Below are 23,030 nucleotides of genomic sequence, written 5' to 3'. Positions count from 1 at the left end.
AGAAATTATTATCAAAACAGAATAACGGGTTCATCTAATCCTAATAAAGCAACTTGGAAAGTAATATCTGAACTGTCAAACAGAAAAAAAATCAGGGAATATTCAGATTAAACAAAATGAAATCGTGTATGACGATCCTGCGACTATTTCAAATCTATTCAATAATTTTTTCATTAACACACCGCAGGAAATAGTGAATCATATTATCACCGAAGAAAATGTAAGCGAAAGGGAGACTCATAAATATTCATCAACATTCTATATTTCTTGAACCTTTTATTCCGGAAGAACTACTCTCTCTCTCTCTATTGAGAAAAAAGCTCAAGAGCAAACATTCTTCTGGTCATGATGAGGTTCCTTCTTTCCTCATAAGTAAATGTCTTACCAGTATAATACAGCATCTAACGAACATGATCAATCTGTCATTTGTAACAGGTTCATTTCCGAAAGAATTAAAAATTGGGAAAGTAGTTGCAATTCCTAAAAAGCAGGACCGAGAAAAACTGGAAAATTATAGACCAGTAACAATAACTTCTGGTTTCTCAAAAATATTCGAATATTCTCACTTAGACACATCAAGTTTTTGAGTAAGAATAAAATTCTTACTGACCAGCAACATGGTTTTCGATTAGATAAATCTAAGAATACAGCAGTAATCAATTTTGTCGAGCGTTTGATATATTATATAGAAGCAGAAAAATGTGCTGTAAGCAGGGCCTTCGATTGTGTTGATCAAATACATCTCTTATCGAAATTGTATTCTTATGACATAAGAGGGGTAGCATATGATTGGATTCAATCGTTTTTAGAAAGCAAAAAACAATATGTGACTATAGCACATAACAATGAAAATACAACTATTATACATCACTCCGATTATGCGGAGATTTTCATGGGTGTGCCACAAGGATCGGTATTAGGTCCGGTACTGTTTTTGCTGGACATAAATGAAATGGACACAGTTATGAGAGATACTTTTGTGACGATGTATGCGGACGAAACTTCACTGATCGTGTGCGACGAATCAGAAGAAGTTTTACCTGACAAATGTAAAAATGTGGTACAGAAAATTACCAATTGGTATGGAATGAATTGTTTATTTCTCAACGCCGATAAAATACAATTGATGAGACTCCACAATCGCCAAAAACAATGCCCTGGATATGCGAATCAGAACAGGCAACCTAATACTCGAAAATTCAGAAGAAACAAAATTTTCAGGTGTCACTATCGATTCGTGCCTGAATTGGAGGAAACACTGTGAACTCCTAATTGGTAAATTAAATTCCTTGTATTATCTATTCAGAAATATAATTTCTTGACGAAACAACAACTACTTTCTTTATATCACTCACAGGTTACATTCAGGCTGAGATATTGCATATGCATGTGGGGTAAGTCTACATTGGCATCTGAAGTATTCATAGTACAGAAACGGATTTTGCGAATACTGGCTGGAGTTAACAGCACTTTTTCTTGTAGGAGTTTATTCAGCCAGTTCAGGATTATGACTCTTGCAAGTCTTTATATTTTTGAATTATCTTTATATGCTTTTAAGAATAAAGATAAGTTCTAACTGAACTCAAATGTCCATAATGTGAATACGAGGCAAAAATCAAATATTCATATCCCGTACTGCAAGTACAAAATTTCATCAGACTCGCCATCTGTGATGGGGAAAATAATTTTTAATAACCTGCCAAAATACATAAAGGAGGCACGCACCGTTGGTGAATTCAGTAGAGAGCTGAAAAGATTTTTAATTCAAAAATGTTTTCATAATTTGGCCGAGTTTTTTTTTATTTATGACGATTGTGAATGTATTTTTACGAATGATACTTTTTTACTCATGATCTGTTGTTACTTATTCTCTTGTTTATGCATCCTTATTTCATTATTAATTGATATGTATTAATTTATATACACATATATGTACATTTATAGTGCGTGTGCTCATGATTTTATGTGTGAAATTTGACGATTCCTATACATGTATATGTCTAATGGAAAATAAAGATTATTATTATTAACGACAACTCTCAAAAGTTGAGAAACTTGTGCGAGCTTGGGACTAACGAGGTCTTACCTTTCAACGTGTGATTCCTAACACGGTTGCAGAATCATCCCAGATTCAAACAGATAAATTATCTCGAGAAAAATATCTAGTCGAGGCAGGAATCAAACCCACGGTCTTCCGATCATGAGTCGGGCGCACTATCACCGCGGCCAATTCCACAAGTGAATAAAAAAGCTTTCTGAAAATTTCCAAAAGTGATATTTGGATTCAGTATTGCTTCAGCCCAATCTTTTGAGCTATCCTTGAATTGATTTCCTAACCACAAAATCATGAAATCAAAAGGTATCTGAAAAACTACCAAAGCTTGTTCAATTTTTTGTAAAAATTCTACGGGGTGCACGGTTCCATCATTTCTGAATATAGGTATTAATTTCAAGACTTTTGTTGGATTTTTTTGACAACTACCCATATCCATTATATTATTATTACTATTATTTGAAATAATTTGTGGTGCCAAATTATTCGACTTCAAACCCGAATGCATTCCTGGATTTTTGGTTTGAAATGAATTTAGGTTAGAATAAATTTGATTTAACATGTGTGGATGATATTTCATAAAATTTATATACGAGGGGTGGTTAGAATGCTGATAGGCACGATTGAAGTTTGGAAAATTTTTCCCGAAATGTTCACTATTTGAAAGGTTTTTATGTATATTATCAGGATTTGAGGTGAAATTCTTACTAGGAACGTCTGTATTTTGGCTCTGAAAAGTAGGAAATATGCCAGAAACAGTAGTAGATGTTTGATTGTTAGATAGATCGGGTTGGGTCTCAAAGCTATTACTTTGAGTTTGATTATTCTGTAAATTCGAATTTGGATTTCTCGCCTTTGCATTCTCAGTTTGAAACCTAGAACTCGAATATTTTGATTAATTCCATTTGAATATTCATCACGCTGAGGAGATTGGTTTAGATTTTCGGACAAATAATTAGGTATCTGGCCCCCATTTGATGAACTACCAAAGTTCAAAGACCTTCTTCTTTGTTGCTACCTTGATCATCCCCCTTTTTTGGGGTGGCTACTCCACTAAAGGCTGGTGGTGGTTCCTGTTCAGCAGACTGCTGTGACATACCAAACTTTGGGATAGCCCCCGTATTTGACTGTGGCTGTTGAGCCTTATTATTGTTTATTAGAGTTTGTCGGTATTACCTAGTTACCGGCCGCTCTGACATATTCGATGGTGTGTATGATAATCCCATATCAATAAAAATACTCAGATTTTCTCTCGCCTAGTAAATACCAGCTCACGTTGAAGGCGCCAAATGATGTAACGGAACGACTCTTGGTCAGTTTCGTTGAAAGTAGTGGGTTCGGATTAGTGGTATTTTTGTTCAATAAACTAGGCCGAATTCCAGTAGATTCAGTGTAATTGGTCAGCGTTCAAGATAACTGTAATAAATAAATAAATTCAAATTGGTGTATGTACAATTTTAAGGGGTGATGCACCATTACCTGTGCCAGTATCTTAAATCACGAGGTCACACCTATCATAAAACAACCAAATGAAATGATCGAATACAGAACGATTTAAAGATAACACCCAGCGTTTTCACGGAAGGAAACAAAAACGCTCACGCTGGAACCCATTGAACAGGTGAGGTATATATCGAAATAATTAGGCCTGGAAGTAGGCAAACATCATTTCATCGTACCGCTTCAGTACCTCTATTATTACCTACAGTGGTGTTATATAAAGGCCAATGTAATCAATCATTTTTAGTTCAATGTATAAGTTTGAAAATGTCTTTATAGGACGAAACTACAGTAACGTTAGTTACGAATATAAGTTGTGAATAAGAAAGAAAGTTTCAATTATATTTTCTTCATCCTCAATTTTGACAAAAACCTATTTTTCTCCCTGCAAACTTATAAATAACTGATCGATAAAAAAAAGCTTCATATTCAGAGTTTACTGATAAGTATAATTATTTTGCGTAATTAAGCTGATAAAATCACTCTATTCATTTATAAGAAGTGTGGAAAAGTAATTGATTTTCAACCCACATTTTGATATTCACGCTGAGTTATTACGCGCAGAATTGACATAAAAACAATTTAAATCTCCCTCTGAAACGTAGGAACTACTTGGACCAGTACTTTCCAATATATGACCGATTGCTCCCTCTCTCTCTCTCTCTCTATCATCTACGCACTTTTGTCAATGTATCACAAGTCGATTACTTCTGTCAGCATGAAAATTGGGTAGTATGGATTCGATGAAATTGTTGAGAACATTCGCTGCTTGAAAAGATCGTAGTCGGTTTGCGAGAGGTCTGGAGAGAATGGTGGTTGAGGCAGAAATTCGACGCTCATTTCGTTTGAATTTCAGACGGTGATTTGTGAAACGTGCGAATGAAAGTTGTCGTGGAGTGGGATCGGACCTCTTCTGTTGACCAATGTCGCCTGCTGCTTACACAATTTTCGGTACATTTCGTCGAATTCCTCACAATAGAAGTATGCTGTGATGGTTTGGCATAGCTGCAGAAAATGTTATCATAGGGGATCCCACACAGCGTTTGTGATGGGTCAGTATCCACCGGGGCCCCCAAATCTTCGTCCTGGATTACTGTAAGTCGACCACTTCGGGACTCATCTTTAAGGCTGAAATTTTGGATATGAAATTTCGCAAACCAACGTCAAACGGTGCTTTTATAAACACAATTATTGGCAAATGTCTGTTTGACGTTTCGGGTTGTTTCGGCAGCGCTTTGCTCCTCTTTGAATTCGTAGAGAAAAATTGGCAGAAAATCGCTCAAAGACATCATATAGTGATGAGCAGAAAAGAACCAAAAAACTAAAATTTAGAAATAAAATAACCGCATTAGTATAGATTACAGTATACAGTACATACAGTACAGTAAACAGTACAAAATTCTCTGTCGATCAATATATACCACAACACAGTAGAATAAATATTAGTTGAGATATGGAGAAACAAAAACACCTGTCATCAAACAGACAAAACTTTATCAACAATCTAATAATTTGTGTCCCTTTTAAAACAAAAATGTCTGACATGTCTCAAAAAACTAAGTCGTTAATCTATTCAGAACAAATAGGTTGAGAATTGACCTTTGTTAGAAAGATTGTGTTGAAGAAGAAGTTGTCCAAAATAACCGATGATAAAATTTATGATAGCAAAGAGTTTGAGATTGATATTTTTGAATTTAGTTGATTCGAGTTTTTTGGGATAGAATGGTTCCATATACATCGAGGAAACCTTTATTTCCAGTAGAAATTCATTATCGAAAAGTGAAACAGATGAATGAAGTTATCATTGAATTTCTAATATAATTTTGTCTTCCTATTGAATATGATCACTTGATGATCGAAACACGCGTCGAGGTGTTGAAAATAACGATTTGGTGTTGGGATAAAACTCCAGTAGTACACTTACATCATAACAATTTCTGATGTCAAGAAATTCATCGCTTTTGTTAGACAATATTTCATTTCAACGCTGGAACATTTTTATTTATAATGATAATAAGATGAATTCATAATTAGAGTTTGGCAAATTATAACATAAGGACATGACAATTTTTTCAATCATTTGGGAGGCAAAATTCAATAACTCTCAAAAAATGTGTTGAATCAAACGGTATAACTAATTGCTTCACATTAATGAACCTTCTCAATACGATACACTATATTAGAATATACATGCTGTTGATGCTCAGAGTTTTTTCTAACAAAAAAAATTGAAAAAACTGAACGTGCAAGAACTATCAGCTGATCAGTATTGCAAAATATAACATCGATAAGGTGCAAATTCGAAGTTCCATACTCGAAAGAATGATCTACATCGGGAATCAAGTGATAAAATATAGTAACGTTATTTACCAGCATAATGTTGAAATAAATCTGGTTGTTCTGAGAGAAAATGAAAATTTAAGAAAACTTTGTACTCAAGAGAGTGTAGGGATAATTATATAAATTAGCATATTCCAGAGGCCAAACAAAAAAAGCAATTTTGATGAAAATTAAACATAACAACTTTCTCATAAAAACATTCCATGTTGCTTCCAGAGGAAAGCGAAGTACCTAATTAGGATTGAGTAATGAAATAATACATTCACCACTTTGAACGTTTCAAAAATTGACGAAAAAGTTATAGATACACAATTGAACTTTAAGGAAATGAATGATAGGAAATATTTTTTCTCCTACTCCTATAGGGAGTACACACTTTCCTACCTTACACCTGGCAGGAAACTCATACTTTCTAGTTCGCTAGTTCTTCAGATAAACATTTCAACTTTGGGATTCTGAGATGAATGTTTTGTTAAGTGAAGAATAAGAAAATCAAAGTATGCTATGGCATAGTATGGCAAGTAATTTCGAACTTCCACATACGCCATCTGAAATTAGGAAAGTCATAATAGCGTCATTAACTTTACTAACACAAAAATTTTAAGACAGGTAAGAAAAAACGTTACACAATATGAGCAACAGGCCGAGCACAACAAGGTAAACAGATATTCAAAGATTGTTTTACTGTCATATTTTTCACTCCAAGGAGAATCATTTAAATCTTCAAGACTTTGATCCGCATATTGAATGCTACATGAAAATAAAGGACAATGTCGATATTAAATAGCTGAAGTTTATTGCATTTTCAAAACGTCAAAATGCCGGATACAAACCAAATAAGCTGAAACTTTTTCAAGAATAGAAATAAATACATTCCTAATGGAAACTCCCGATATTTTTTTTTATTCAGGGAGGTAAGAAATGATAGAAAGATAGTTTGATTTATGAGATGAAATATTCATAGGTTCTCCTTATTATTGAAATTTCTGGAGCATGTCAAAGTGATGTTCTCGTTAAAATGACTATTGGAGATAGCGATAGTCTTTTTGTGTATGAAGGACTATTCGAAACGGTAACCATCTGAGGCAAAGTTGACGAAACGACTAGATGCTGCCTAGTTGGACTCTTTACTGGTTTACAATACGCAGAATCTTTTCGTTTGACCTTCATTACATTTCAGTTGATTCATTGATTCGACTTTGTTTATTTTTCAGAGTGAAGAAGGATAAAAACCTAAGTAGCGAGAAACGATTCAGTTTGAAACAGGAATATTATGGTAAAGAAAGGTTTTGGCTTACTACTTCTTTATCTTCACACCAAAAATGGGGACGCTTCCAAAGAAAGAAAAAAAGCAATCAATTTCTAAGAAAATCACTCTATATTGTCCTGAAAATATACCATTTTGAATTCAAACAGGAACATTATGTAGTTCTACAGACTTCATTTTCTAAAATTCTTCACTCACAGACAAAAATAAGTATTGCGTATTTTATTTTGAACCTTGATTTCATGTTTATTTCTATTTGTCTGAATTTTAAGTCAGTTTTCATTACTAAATTGTATATGCCGAGGTATTCAACGTATATTGATTGCCAAATGATCCAAATATTGAAAGTTCATAACACACTTGTAGAAGAACTAATGGAATAGACAAGTTTTGGTAATGATATTCAATCAAAATGAGCAACAATGAAGAAAAAATTTAAGTTTTTTGAGGCAATATGATAACAGGTCAGTACTAAATGTTTCCTGTCCCAAATATGTTCTATGGGATTTGCGTCAGGACTTTTTTGTTGGCCACTCCACTACCTCAAGTCCAATAACTTCCAGATACTGGGTGAGTGATACTGGCAATATGGTGTATTAGTACGAATTCACCTCTTTAAGCTCGGTGCGATTGTCCAACTAATGCCACCCCACAACATAATGGAACCACCACCAAATTACATTCTGTGAAACGTTCTTCAGATCTTCTGTATACTCGTTCACGTTCATCTGGTTTCCATAACTGTATTCTTGTTTCATCTGTGGAAAGATTTTTTTCCATTGATGTTCATTCCCGTTGACATATGATATGGCAAATTGTAACCGTTTAGATTTGTGATGTAGGAGAAGCCTAGAAACTCTGGGAGGGCGTTTTGGATTCAAACCAAATACGGCATCTCACTGAAAAAACTACAGAATCAAGACATAAAGTACTTGAATTGTCATTCTGACAAAAATAAACAAAACAATAGACAATAATAGTGGCAAAGGCACACTTCAAAGTTTGTAATTTGTACCATTTGTTTACTTATTCAGCTATAGCGATTATATCCAATTTCATCTACACTTAATGAAAATTTACATAAAATACTTTATCTTTTGAACATTTATCAATAAAAATAAATAACGTGTTTGGTGAATAACATGAAAAAAATTCTCAGTGAATATTCAGTTCACTTGAAACTGGTTTAAGAAACCAAAACCGGTCGTAATAAATAAAAACTCCAGAGTAGAGTTGTCTTCTTCATCCTATATTCTTCATGAATTTTTCTTCATAATCGTTCAGAAATGTTTCAGAAACATCAATAGGGTGATTTTGAATGTCTTGGTACTTCACTGGCGCCTTTCTGAGAAAAATTGCATGGAGCAGTGCCGAAAATAATTGAATCACTTTGAGATATGTTATTGAAATCATGCATATGTTATGGAATTCGGTAGACTGAATTAGAGGCCCTACGGGGTCGATGATTCGATGAGTCAAAAAAGCAAACCAACGTATAAGCTAAATGCAAGCGCAGGATCAAAAAGCGGTTGCCAAGAAAAGCAGCCAACTAGTCAACAGAGATGACCCGACAGCCACTTTAAATCATTCTCAGAGATGCGAGAAAGAGGCACACTGTGTCAGCAGAACTGGTGAATTGCGAAATGAAGTGTGTTGTAGCTGAACTCAACGCAGATGAAATTCTCATACAAGCCATTGAAGTTTCCGAACTCAAGCTTGAATCTCATACCCATTTTCTCGAAAGCCAATATCTTCTACAAGACATCCAATACATGAAAGCTCAACGATTCAACCTGAAGTTCCATATGATAACATTCATCTGGATGAGAGGATTATGTTGCTTTTCCTAGTTGAAGTATCTTACGTGAAAACTAAATCTCAAAAGTCACATCTTTCTAAATGAATAGAATATATTCACGATCTAAAAAGTCGTATCTACAATCATACTATGCTTCAGATACCAGTGATTGTGGTACTCTCAGAAGTGTTATCATGCGACAACCCCGTGAGGTATTTACGAAGAGCCGCATGAATCACGGACCTGTGAAAAAGCCAGAAGAACTCCAGCAATATACACAAACTGAAGAGAGACTCACCTAATCAGCTGAAGGGGATGTAATTTATTCATAAGCCTGAACCAAGGCAAGTAGTATCGGTTTATGCAAAGACCGCGACTATGGAAAATCCCCAAAAGTTCCAAATGGAAGCACAATAATATAACCTGGGACCCAAAAAAGCAGAAGCTCATGGTAAACACGCAACCGGCCAACCAGTCTACTCAAGTTAACTATGTCTATGTTAGCCTGAAGACATATTTTGAGCCGATTGCAGTACAACGAATCTTCAATTTTCTCATGATAGGATCATGAAACACTTACAATTTGATGAACCATAAGAACGGAATCATGACAGTCCAAGATACCAAGATCGCAGCTACGCAGAACATGTTTCTACAGGGTCAATAAACTGCAAGTTATTCATCAAAATATTGTCACATTTGGTTCAAAGCATACATCATGACACTACTGATATGTTATCAAAATTATTGACAATCATTTCCTGTTCTATTCATAGATGTTCCAATCACTTCAACAAATTTTTTCTCCTCTTGATGTTCTTACCATACTTCTTCACCCTTCGAGAAGGAACATAAATTATTAATTTCACGTAAATTTATGATATCCATTATGGCTGGAATTATTATATGCATCAGTTTACTTGCCGCTCTTCTGTAACGGTGGAAATGTTTAACACCTGATGCCTCTATTTCGAAAGGGTTTTGTTAGCATATACAAATTCATACCCCATACAACTATTTAGAGATACTTTGAATTATCACTTTCATTTTCATAAAACACGAGTAACGATTGATTCAAAAAAGACAGATAACAATTCTGAATGTTTGATATGATGGAATAATTACATTTTAGGAAATCTTCAGTCATAACTGAAAAACTGAAAATAATTCGTCATACAGGGTTTCATTAATATTGCAATTTTCTGGACAACAATCTTGAAGATTTCAAAAAGGTAACAATAAAACAGAAACTTACTTCCTACAACGTCTTTTTCTGGGATTGGCCGTTATTAATTATTATTGTTTTTCTCAAAGGGTGTGCTGGTCGCGCCCTGTCTCCTAAGCTCCGACACAGCAGAGAATACACCAGAATTATCAATCAATGGCCACTCTCCATACCATGGGGTGAGTAATCATTGGGTTCAAGAATTATGTGACCTAAGCAGACACAATGAGCCAAGAATGATAGCCTTCTGCATTTGTTCGGCTAAAATTTTTGACTGCGTGTGGTAAGATGGTATGATCTTTAGATTTGAAAGTAGATAGGACATCATTTCACCAAGTACTCCAATAATCAGATCAACAATCTCGACAAAATGTTCTGAGTATAGTCTACTGAGATTGAAAACATTTTTCGATAATTTTGTTTCACCTCCTCTTCTTAGACGATAATCTTCTTACGGAGACGGAACCCTACACGACGGATATCGTCTGGCTGATGTCAGAGAAGAATCACAGCAGGCTCATTTGCTTTCATAAGCCTGAGTGAGTGTTGAAGTGAATGATTCCATCAATTATGCACTTATAATGCCCCACAACAGATTCAATATCCCCGGATGGTAGGGCAACACCAGTGTCTCTTCAATGCCGTAAAAACGCCGTAGATAGTAAAAAATCACTCTTAGGACCGCGCTATGTCGATGGATATAGGCTGAGACGGCTTATGCTGGACATGCATCAAGTGCATTAGGGTGGCAGGCACCTCGCGACAGGCCCTGTAATGATACCATCCTGACAGGCCATGACAACCCTCTCAGTTTTCGACATCAGCTCACTCGACCTTTGAAAAGCGAATGTCATGTCTTTGATAAGCCGGTTTCAACGTCAACAAATATGGTTTCAACAGGATGGTGTTGTCGCAAAAGTGAAGTGATATCTGCGGGCCTTTTTCTGAATGGGTATCGAGAACTAAACCGAGTTCAACAGCCGCTCAGGTAGCTGCACTGAAAAGGCATGCCTAAATTCCTGGTCTCTCAGGGTCGCGACTTATGCAGAGAAGAGGATCCAAACTCCTGATGACTGTATAGGCTCCATCTAGTACAATTCCCTCATGTAGATACCCCAAGTTCAGTAGTCGACGCAGAACGGTTGTATAGCTCAAGTGAACGTAGTGTAACCTATCTTTCAACAGCTCCCCTTTAATAATATAGTTGGGGAGCTAACTAATTTCGTTATTCAATAATTATTTCTGATTATATAGGAATCACAATAACTATAAAAAAATCACATGTTTTGCTATCACAGTAGCTTTTTACTGAGTATGTTATTTACTACAAAAAACTACTTTGATATCAAAATAAGTCGTGACATTTTTGAAAATGAAGATTTTGAAAATCAAATCGTCAGGTTTAGTTTGTGAAATTACTATGGATCTTCATCAAGTAATGGCCTAGTCAATCAGAAAATTGAAACTATTTATTAAAAATAAGAGATCACTGTTCAATATTAATTATTGATAAAATTTGAGAAAATTAAAAAAAAAACATTTCAATATGCAAACTCAGACATGACTCAATTATGAGTTTGTGAAGAGTAAAAAATAAATTGAGGTTATGAACCTACTTACATTGTACTTAGAATTATTTTCATTTCAATGGTGTATTCATAAGATTTTCAATAAATTTTAGTTTTGTGAAAATTCACATTTCACTTTCTGAACGGAACAGAAAGGTTAACCTGTTTGCAATAAATAAAAAAGATGTAAGCACAGTATCAGTAATTTGAGAATGTGTTTTCTTTTCGATTGATTCGGCCATTACTTGGTGAAGATCCACAGTAATTTCATAAAATACACCTTAAGATGTGATCTCCACAAACTTTATTTTAAATATCGACATATACGTAACACATTATCTTTTTCGTAATGAATTACGAGTACGTAATTCAGGAGGTTGCATATCTTAATGAGGATCTAGAAGTGATTTCAAATTGGAGTGAAATTAACCAGGTGCAAGCAATGTCACAAAAACAAAAACCCAGTGATCGGTTTTCTCCAGAAAGATAAACGTCTTTGAATCGGATATAATACTGTCAGGACAAACAATTCCGCTTTCTGCTTCTATAAGTTTGTTAGGGGTTTGAAATGGACAACAATATGTCTTGGCACAATCATATCGCTGGAATTGCAAAGGCTTCTCAAAAGCTTGAAACACTGCTCCGAACCAGAAAACTGTACACACCTCAACAACTAATGATGCTTTATAAAGCTCAGATCAGACCTTCTTTAGATTATTGTTCTCATGAACGGAGCTCCGCTCCTAAGCATACCCTGAAGCTGCTGGATTCCATCCAGAAAAGAGCCAACCGCCTGACTTGAGACGCAAACATCACTTGCCACCTTGATAGTCTGGAACATCAAAGAAAGGTTGGGAATTTGTCTCTCGTCTATAGATATTTTCACTTGAAGTGTTCAAGTGACTTGGTACATTTTATTCTACCAAGAGCGGAACATATCAGAAATACGCGACGAACTGTGGTTGCTCATCGTTTTTAGGCTCAGTACACCTCGAACTCCACTGTCTAAGAACTCTTTCATTTGGAGAACTTCGTTAATGTGGAATAAACATTCTGTGAACGTTTCTCCAAATAGATTTGATCTCCAGCGATTTAATTCCAATGTGAATCACTACTGTCACACAGGCACTGCTCTTGGAACGCCTTAAGGATTTTTCTGTAGTGCTTTTATTTTGTCTTTGAAAATATTTGTGGAGATCAAATCGTAAGTTGTAGTTTATGGAATTACAATGGATTTTTTCAATGAAAAAGATGCATTCACATACTGGAACATAGTTTTTTTCTGAACAACTTTTCATAAAAACAATTTTCAATAGTGTGGAATATTAAGGTACTTCATTTTTGAGTAAAAATACTATTCTTTGACAGACCACGTATATTACTGAAAAAATTTATTATTTGATGATTGTATTTTAGATTTCAGAACATCCAGAACTCTACATGAATAATATATTTTTTCGTGAAATCATTAAAAAAATAAGTTTCCCATTTACTGCCAACTCAAGTGATCACGCTGTATGATAAAGAAGTGTGTTGAAACGTGAAAAGGGTACAAAAACTGAACTAACAGATTAATCCAAAATCCTAACAAATGACGGAATTCAAAATCAGAACTAGTCACGTCTTTCATTCATCCAGAAAAAATAACTCGTATTGTAATAATTTGAACGCATACTATTTTAAAAGTGACATAAGATAAATTGAAAAAAACATTAACTATGTTAACAAAAGACGGCTGAATAATATCAGTTTTTGAAAATGGAAAAAGAAATAATGAGCTTACAAAAGCGATTCGTCGGGTAACTTGCTTTCAAGTGAGTCAACTCCCAGTTGCTGAATAAACGAGATGAAAGTATTTTAATTGAGAGCGGGAGGCGATTGTGGGAGCTGATGTAAAAAAAGAGCCACGATAAAACGATGTTTTATAAATGGGTGTGAAAAATTGATGTTCGAATCCAAGGCTCAAAGTATGGCATCGGTTTCAAAACTTATTACGAAGATATGCAGGAATTTCGTTGGATACTAGCTTATGAAAGAGGATACACACATAAAATATATGTCGCGTCTACAATCAGCCACTTTACCGAATTTAAGGGAAACGACGCCTTCTGTTCCCTGCGAGCAAACGTAAACATGAGTTCTGTGTTTTTTTATGAGCAGGACCATAAACAGAATCGGTAAGATTAGCATGTGAGAAGACTAATGTATCATACATTATTTTCTCTGTCGGCTTGAAATATGTATATTCGAATAAATTGATTTCAGAGTAGAGTACCCACGTTTGATGATTTGGCTGACATGAAAGAAAATTTTGATGATAAAGATATGATGCAGAAATAAATAATATGATCAGAAATAGCTGATGTAGCAGATTCAGCTAACCAACTCATAACAATGTGAAATCAAACGAAAGTGTACACAAGAATTCAATGAAACGGTACCTTTTATCTTGGAAGGTGACAATTCAATTTCTACTTACTCTGTAACTTTGAATAGTGAAACAGCATTTTATATATATCGGAATATCGAAAATGTATAACAATTTGTCGTTACTTTTTCGAGTCTCAAAAAGATATCAAAATATTTTTATCAAAGAAAATTTGAATTTGAAAACGGATAAAAGTAACTTTTCGAAACCTCAATTCTTTATCGAAGCTAAGGATAAAAATTATCTTTTATCATTCTCATACTAGATGATAATTCATTTTCATTTTATTTAGTTCTCAGTGACATGTGGGAAAGAATTTATCAGTTTGGATTTTTACCACATTTGTACAGATCCTCCATTGATTCTGATTAGTCATTTCAGATTGTTGCAGATGGGAATCACACTTTAAAAGGTAAGACCTTGTTAGTTCTTAACTCGCACAAGTTTCGACTTTTGAGAGTTGTCGTTCGTAGAGGGGCTCGTGGAAAACAGATTTTCATAGATTTTTTTCGACAGAAATGGCCAGAAGAATGCAAGAATTGCACTTTGAGAAGTTAAATGAATAAAAAAAATTGGAAATCTAAATATTTGGTGACATGGAAAAGTGAGAAGAAATATATAATGAATAAGTGATTAGAATGTATCAAGAAAGTAATTCGTAATGTTATTATTATGCGAACAAGGAAAATGAAGCGAGATGAGGAAAAACTGTCTATTAAATTAAAATAGTCTTCACTCAAAGAAGATTCTGGATGATAACAACTGAAAATTCATGATGAAGCCTCAATTCGAAATCCTGTCTTTATTTTTCTGTATTTTCTTACTTTCCTTTGATTTTTTGTTCGCATATTTATGAAATTTCAATTATCAACAAATACAGAATGCAGTGCTTTTTTTGTATTAAAAACGATTCTTCAACCACGAAAGGTTATTAGCGTAGGTTCAGTGATACAGATTAGCTAGTGCTATATTTTGTGTAACATATCAATGTGTTTAAGAAAAGCTAAGAGATTGTCAGTATTACAATTTTCACCTAATATGTATTTGAGTGTACGGGTAGTATTGAAATTGAGTCCATCATTATGATATAGAACGCATTCGGTTAACATATGTTCAACACTTAAAATGAATTACACACTGTACATTTAGGTTGCCGTTCGCTCGTCAGAAGATGTCAATGAGTAGCGCGTGTATGACCCAGTCGAAGTCGTGAGAGGATTACTTGTTTCCGCCTGTTATCAGGCTTGTTCTTCCATGCTAGAACCGATGCCTTGATGCTGGATAATTTTAGAGATGATTCACTCCATTGGGATTGCCAACAGTTGGAGAAGATATGTTTGTGAAAGGGTTTCAGATCTCGGTACGCAACTTGAAGTTTTGTTGCTGTAATCGGGTTGGTAATAGCTTCCTTTGCTAGTTTGTCCGCCATATCATTACCTGCTATTCCTATATGCGATGGAATCCACATAAAACGTTTTTGTGATTCTTCATTTTCTTGCAGAGAGTGTATAGTTCTTTTCATGAGGAGTATAATAGGGTGGGCAGTATAGAGTTCTTCAATTGTCTCAAGTGCATTCAGCGAGTCTGTCACAATAAGGCATTTTGTTAGATTCCTTACTTCGGCGAAATTTAATGCTTTCAATATAGCATATAATTTCCCTGTAAATACTGTACTCTCTTCGAGTAATTTGAAGGAGGCCTTGTAATCAGAACTTATGAAAGCTGCACCAACACCCTCTTTGGTTTTTGATGCGTCCATGTATATCAAACATAAGTCCTCATATTGATTTATTAGTTGGTGGAATTCTATCTTAATTATCCCACGATTGGTTTCATTTTTGTTATGCTGGGTAGAACTTATTTTTTCAGTGTGCACGGTATGCGATAGACCACTGCTGCTGATAATAAGTCTCTTTTGTCTCTAGCCGACCTGAGGCTTTGTTGTCTCTTTCTCGTGGGTTTGAAGACTGTTTAGATGTCGTGTTTATCCAATAGATTTCCAATTCTTTCCGTGACACTATGGATAAACGGTAGTAATGCGCGTGCAACAATCTGATCCTTTTTCGCTTCTTGAACCGTGGTGCTCTTCGGTTTCATGGCTTTCCTGATCTCGAAGGCACTGTATCCATTCGATCCCAAGGTCGCTTCAAGGTGTTTCAGTTTCCTCTCCAGATGTCCTGCTCAATCTCTATAGTGAATTTTATGCTCGGGTGTTGGGCGTTTAAGTGGTTTAGGAAACGGTTCAGGGCGTCTCTTCCATGTTTTCAGATGACGAAGGTGTCATCCACGTAACGTAGCCACAAGGTCGGCTTCAATTCAAAAGTGTCCATCGCTTTTCCTTCAAACCGTTCCATAAAAAAATTGCTATCACTGGGCTAAGTGGACTCCCCATCGCAACGCCATATACTTGCTCATAGACGAAAGACAAAATAGACCCATTATCAGCAGCAGGGGTCTATCGCATACCATGCACTTGTGGAAAGGTATATATCGGAACCACCAAACGATCCATGAGAACAAGACTAAAAGAGCATAAAAGGAACTGCAGACTAGGCCAAGCGGACAAGTCAGTTGTGGCAAAATACGCATTTAGTGAAGGAGACCACACAATCTTGTTTGAAAACACAGCACTAATTGCCCCCAACCAGGGATGCTATAACCGACTGGTACGGGAGGCAATAGAGATCCACAAACACACGGACAATTTCAACAGAAAAGAAGAAGCGGGGAACGTCAACCGAATATGGAACCCCATTTCAAGGAATTCGTGAATAACGAACAGAATGACAACAGGCAGCAAGATTGTTAATGTTCCAGGTTCAAGTACAGGTACCAGTACAGGTACAAGTGCAGGGACAAGTGCAGGGACAAGTACAGGTATAAATAGAACTGACTACCTGACATTATTACGCTTTACGAAGCCTGAAAGTTAGTCACCGGACAGCAAGTCATGATGGTTAAACCCCTGAAGAAGCTAGCCATTCGCGCCAGCGAAACGTCAGAAAAAAATTCCAACAATCCACGGTTTTCAAACTCGAAAAATAATGACACTGAAAACCTCAGTCGCGAAAGTCTAAACCATTTTGAAACTTGTTTGTTTGTATTTGAGGAATTGTCCAGGGAGGAGGGTTTAATATATTTGAAGTATTCATAATATTTGGAAGTGAAATACGTAAACTGGTAGCGGTTATATCTCTCATAAAATGGGAGATCAGCTCTTTTCTTCCTAGCAAATGTGTTTTTAAATCTGTTTTCGACGACGTTGTGGTGAACTGGATTTTCTGGATTTGAGAAAAGATAATGATGGTGCACCTGCTTCACAAAAGGTCTTTGAATCGACACCCCAACTTTTAGTGGAAATGGTTTTCATCAAATTCAGTCCTTTGTGACAGGAAGCTCTGAGGTGTTGAATATGTAGCTTCCAGTTTAGTCGGTGATCAAAAATCATTCCTAGAAATTTTATATTCTCCACGTATTGGATACTCTTGCCGACGAGTTGTGATTGGGGTATAGGACCAGTCTTGGAGTTTAACAAGGAAACGTTATATATAGTTATATATCGTTTTTAGATTTTTGCTCTGCCGAAGACTACGAGATCGTCAGCGTATAGCCTTGCCTTCAGCGGTGTGGTGCACTCTTCTATTATGCTGTTGATGGCTACAAGAAAATGTAGTGTGCTCAAAGGAGAACATTGAGGTACTCCGTTCTCAAGAATTTTCGTGGTAGACAGGATTCCGTTAGCTCGTACTCGAAACTTGTGAAGTTTCAAAAAATGTTTTACAGATGCTAAGAGAGTTTGCACCAAATGACCATTTTTGCAGTGTTATCAGTAGTGTATGTTGCCGTACCGAATCATATGCACCGGCGATATCGAAGAAGATCGCAATACATTCTTGGTCATTGATAAAAGACTCGTGTATTTCCGATTCAAGGTCCACCAAGTTGTGTGGATTTTTTTCTTCCGGAAACCACTCTATTTAGGAATCAGAAGTTTCTTTCCTTCTAAGAACCACGTAAATCTGTTATTGACAAGTTTTCTGATAACTTGCACATTGCACATGTTAAAGAAATTGGTCTGTATGATTCTGGATGATTTTGATTTGTTTTCTTTACGTATTGGTATGATGATTGATTCAGTTCATTCCTGAGGAAATACTTGTTTGTTCCAGATAATATTGTATACTTTGAGCAGCAATTCCTTAGCATTTTCTGGTAACATTTTTAGTAAAACTGTTGGAATATCATCAGGACCAGGAGAAGAATATTTCATACATTTGAGGCATTCGCAAAGTTCTCTTAAAGTTATTTAATTGTCCAACGTATTTGATGTTGTCGCTAAATAAATTATAAACAATTTCTCTCGTAACCTCGCCCTCCCTCGTCTGTTTTATACTAACGTCAGGAAATCTATCGTTGCTGGAATGTTGTTGAAGGGAGGCCACTAGGGTTTCTGCTATATCTTCTGGAGATGTAAAAATATTTCCGTCCATCACTATGTGGTTAATGAAATTGTGGAATTGAACTCCAGATATTTTTTTCAGTGTTTTCCAGATTGTACTTGATGGAGTTGAGCTGTTTAGTCCGTTCTAAATGTCTTCCACGAATCACGTTTACTCTTTTTCATCGTGTACCTAGCCATTGCTCTCAAGCGTTTGAATTCTATTTGATTCTCAGCTGTTTTGTGTGTTTTGAATATGTTGACTGAATATGTTGTTGAATGAATATATGAATATAAATGAATATATGTTGAATATCATTACCTGCTCTCAATTGTTACATATGTTGAATTTTTGGGTTCCTAGACGGTCATCTAGGAATAGTGTCACCTTTCATTTCAACACTCTGCGAACAATTCATACAATTTATACAATCTGCGATACCTATAATTCTGTTAGTCGTGTCCTAGATATATTCTACAGCCAGATTATACAAATGAAAAGACATTTCGTAGCGAACTGACAGTTCTGTTTTTAATTTTCATCATTTATATAAATTCATAAATTATATTATGTAAGTACATATTTGTGAATGCCACTGTTTCTGTCTATTTTGTAATTGGGTTCATCCTGTTGAATAGTGTATGAAATAAATAAATGAATGAATGAAAAAAACGTCGCATGAGCATTGCTCAAGAATTATCAAATGACGTCAACAGCAATCCAGATTTGCTTGAGAGGGTCATAGCTGGTGACGAATCATGAGTATATGGTTATGACATCGAAACCGAAGTCTAATCGTCCCAATGGAGGAGCCCAGGAGAGCCAAGACAAAAAAAAGCACGCCAAGTTTAATCAAATGTCAATGTTCTGCTCACTATTTTCTTCGGTTACCGTGGCGTAGGGCATCAAGAGTATTATCATAGGTGCCGCTTGTGAGAAGTAATACGAAGAAAACATTCGGTATTGTGCAAAAAAAATATAACTTTTGCATCACCATGATGCACCTGCTCACCGTTTTTTTTTTCCTCAGCCACAATATTCACCAGATTTGGTTCCCTGCGACTTTTTCTGTTCCCAAAATTGAAGATACTCATAAAAGGGCGGCGTTTTACGATGATTGAGGAGATGAAAACCGAATCACTGAGAGGAGAAACCAAAACAGACAGAATAGAAATTTATTGATGAATAAATATTTTTTGAGAAAAATAAAAATTCATCTTATTTTTCAAACAGAATATATTTTGAGTTGAGTGGAAGAAGAGATGGTGGGAGTTCTGAGTGATGAATATTCATTCGATTTCAATTCTCACGGATTCAAATTATGATATCTAGGTATAACTGAAAATATTCCATTTCACAAAAATGTTTTTCGTTGAAAATCTTCTAAACATTTTCAATTTTGTTCTCAAAATCAATCATAATTATACGAATCAGTTTGCTTTGTGACCGCAGATTTTGAATCAAGGACAACCAACTTTTCTATTGTGTCAATGAAATTTCCATGAGAAAACTCTCTTTATTTCAGAATGACAATGAACTGAATTATAGGATAAGAATACGACAAAAACAAATACTCACTTTACTAAAGGTCAAGTTGAAACTACACAAGTCCTAAGAAAGTATTTACATTATGAACAATTAGCACTTCAACTATTCTTATGTTCAATAAAAGCCCCCGCGAAGTATGAGAGAATCTTTAAAAGTATTCAAAAAAAGCACCAAGCAGCACGCGTATCATTTACCGATAGAAAATTATATACCCGACGAAGAAGAGAGTTGCAACTGTTTTTCCCGACAGTTGCTTGTAACTATATAGGCGACGACAAGCGTCGCGGCGCACTCGCCATACATCCCCTCCAAGACCGATCACCATGAATTCATTCATGCCAAAAATTCATATATGTCTTTTCAAACGGAAATTGTTCCATCTGCTGCTGAGAGTCAACATTATCAAATATATGACATATGGTGACACTGTTTGGAGAGATTGTTCTCTTTTCCTGAACCTTCTTTGACTTTCTGTTCCAGTTTTTATGAAGATTAGTAAACTTTCAAAGGAAACGAGGCAAAATATATAAATATCAGTGCAGAAGCACTTCGAAAAATCGTGAAAGAACCAACCATCTGAAAAAACTACTTCCTTTTGTAAAAAATTAAAAATCTATTCATCATCTATTTAGTACACTTTCGGAAAAAATTGTCACAACACCAGACAGAACCATATGCTTTACTTTTACCTATTCCAAAATTCACTTCGACTCACCATTCTATGATTTATGAAAATATTAAAGTATATAATCACGTTCCTGCCATTCTAAAATATAGCACAGATATCAAAGAGTTCCAAAGTTAACAAAGTTAATCAAAAAAGATTATTTTTTTTATTTATGATATCCTGTAAATTATACTTGATTTTTCAATGTTCACCTGAACTCATGTGTCTTCTCAATGTTTTATTTGTGAAATTGCGATGTTTGTATTTTTTATATTTTATGACATGCATCTAATTTTTTTTACAAGATTTTGTCAATAAGACACTAATCTTCCGAAAATAAAGCAAATATTGATTGATTGATTGATTGGTAGCCACGTGGGTGGTTTGCTTCGCTGACTCAATCAACCGCTGTGTAAACCGGTGGTTCGATCCGCAAGACCGGACGATCGATTTTCACTTCCTATCATCCACATATTTTAACAGATTTTACCAGAAAACAGATTTCAAGAAAGACTTTATTGTGAGGTTTCCACAGTTTACAAAACCACAAAACGTGTTTCGCTATACGGGTTTTTGATACGCGAAACACGTGTTGCGGTTTTGTAAAGTATCCAATGAATATCTCAAAGTGAAGTGTTTCTTGAATGAGTTATGAATTTTCTTCAAGTATCGGCCAATTCCATCATATGAATGTATAAGTTGATGAAACCATTGAGAGATATCAACATCTATCTCGAACAGTAATGAACAGTGGCAGAAATGAACTCTGCACCATATTTTCAAATTCAAATTTATTGCATCCATATCCTATTAACAAGAAATATATTGGATTAGTACAAGTTCACAAATTAAATTGTGTCTGATGAATATGTACAATTAAAATGACAAATATAAATAATGGTTAAAAAAAGATTACAGTTTTAAATGTTATGAAACATCGAGTCAAAAATCGAATTTGAATCGGGTATTTCAGTGATGCATACTTCACCGCCTGTAAAAAATCACAAGACCATCACAAAGATGAAGCAAAATATGAAGAAGCATGAGAAGGTCAGTACTGAAAGTCACTTACGACAAAAAAGTTCGAATTCACGGAGGGAGTAAAAGCATCCTTCGGCCAGTACTTTCTTTAATTTGCGTTCGAAGATATCTGGACGTCTGCTCTCTCGCAATTCGAGGGGCAGAATGTTGAATAGACGTATTCCAGTATACACTGGAGCTTTTTTTTGCATGGAGTAACAAATTGTTTTCGGTAAGACATTTCTTTTGTTTCTGGTGTCATACATATAGAAACTTGATTTAATAATGATATCATTGAAATTATACCACGCATTTGGTTTTTGTTTGACAAAAAGGTAAATGCGCTTCACTTCAGTTATCAGGTGCTTTTCTAGACCTGTCAAATTTGACTCATTCAATTGAATCGTCAGAAAATGAAATCATCTTTAAAATGTTTGTAGAATACTTCGAGAAATAGTTTTATAATTCACCATTTTTAAAAACTCGAGAACTTTTGATACATTGCATTTATTAGGGAAACATGATTCATATTTTTTATACTCAATTAATATTGGGTAGTTTCAAAAGTTTTGTCTTTTCCAATGTCAGGGGTTTTTGTAGCTTCACATCTCAATAAATATCTATTCTACTGTGTCGTAGTGTATACTGATAGATAGAGAATTTTGTACTCTATACATTGATCCTGTTTATTTTTTCCCAAATTTAAGTGTCTTGCCCCTTTTCAACTTATTACTATATATGATGTTGTTTGGCGATTTTTGGCCAATTTTTCTCTACGAATTCAAATTGATCCAAAGCGCTGCCGAAACAGCCAGATATTTGACAATATCAGTGTTAATGAGCAACATACTCTTCAATGTTGTTTCCTTTTTACTTCCGGAGATTTCCACCTCGAAGATTCCCACATTTTCATATGAAGATAGAAAGTTGAAACTCGAAACCTTCCTTTCCTGAAACGTATTCTCTCCTGAGAATATACTCCTTTCGATTTAAACGAAATTCCAATGGCTGGGACTTACTCAGATGAGCGAACAAATGTCATTAGGTACTGTCATCGATGACATGAGTATATCAAACCAATTCTCGACATGAAGTCATGATTTATTGAATGAATTGGGTGCTTCATCTCATACCTAATGGTATCCAGATTTGTGCTGAAAAGGCAATAAGGCAAGTG

At 35.2% G+C, this 23,030-nt stretch overlaps 1 protein-coding gene across 1 annotated transcript in view; it reads right to left on the bottom strand.

Moving 5' to 3' along the window:
- NPFR (Neuropeptide F receptor) overlaps nt 1-20,464 on the bottom strand; it is a 543,873-nt gene extending 523,409 nt beyond the window's left edge. Inside the window, exon 1 of the mRNA XM_074175202.1 lies at nt 20,197-20,464. The gene's annotated coding sequence lies outside the window, so the exon portion shown is untranslated. The remainder of the gene's footprint in view (nt 1-20,196) is intronic.
- Between the last annotated feature and the right edge of the window lie 2,566 nt (nt 20,465-23,030).

This window comes from Leptinotarsa decemlineata, unplaced genomic scaffold (assembly GCF_025532065.1).
Source record: "Leptinotarsa decemlineata unplaced genomic scaffold, Ldec_3_MD MMD2_tig00000882_RagTag_RagTag, whole genome shotgun sequence".
Taxonomy (NCBI): domain Eukaryota; kingdom Metazoa; phylum Arthropoda; class Insecta; order Coleoptera; family Chrysomelidae; genus Leptinotarsa; species Leptinotarsa decemlineata.
The sequence above is the reverse complement of the archived record's forward strand: the minus strand, read 5'-3'. Positions and strand labels throughout refer to the sequence as shown.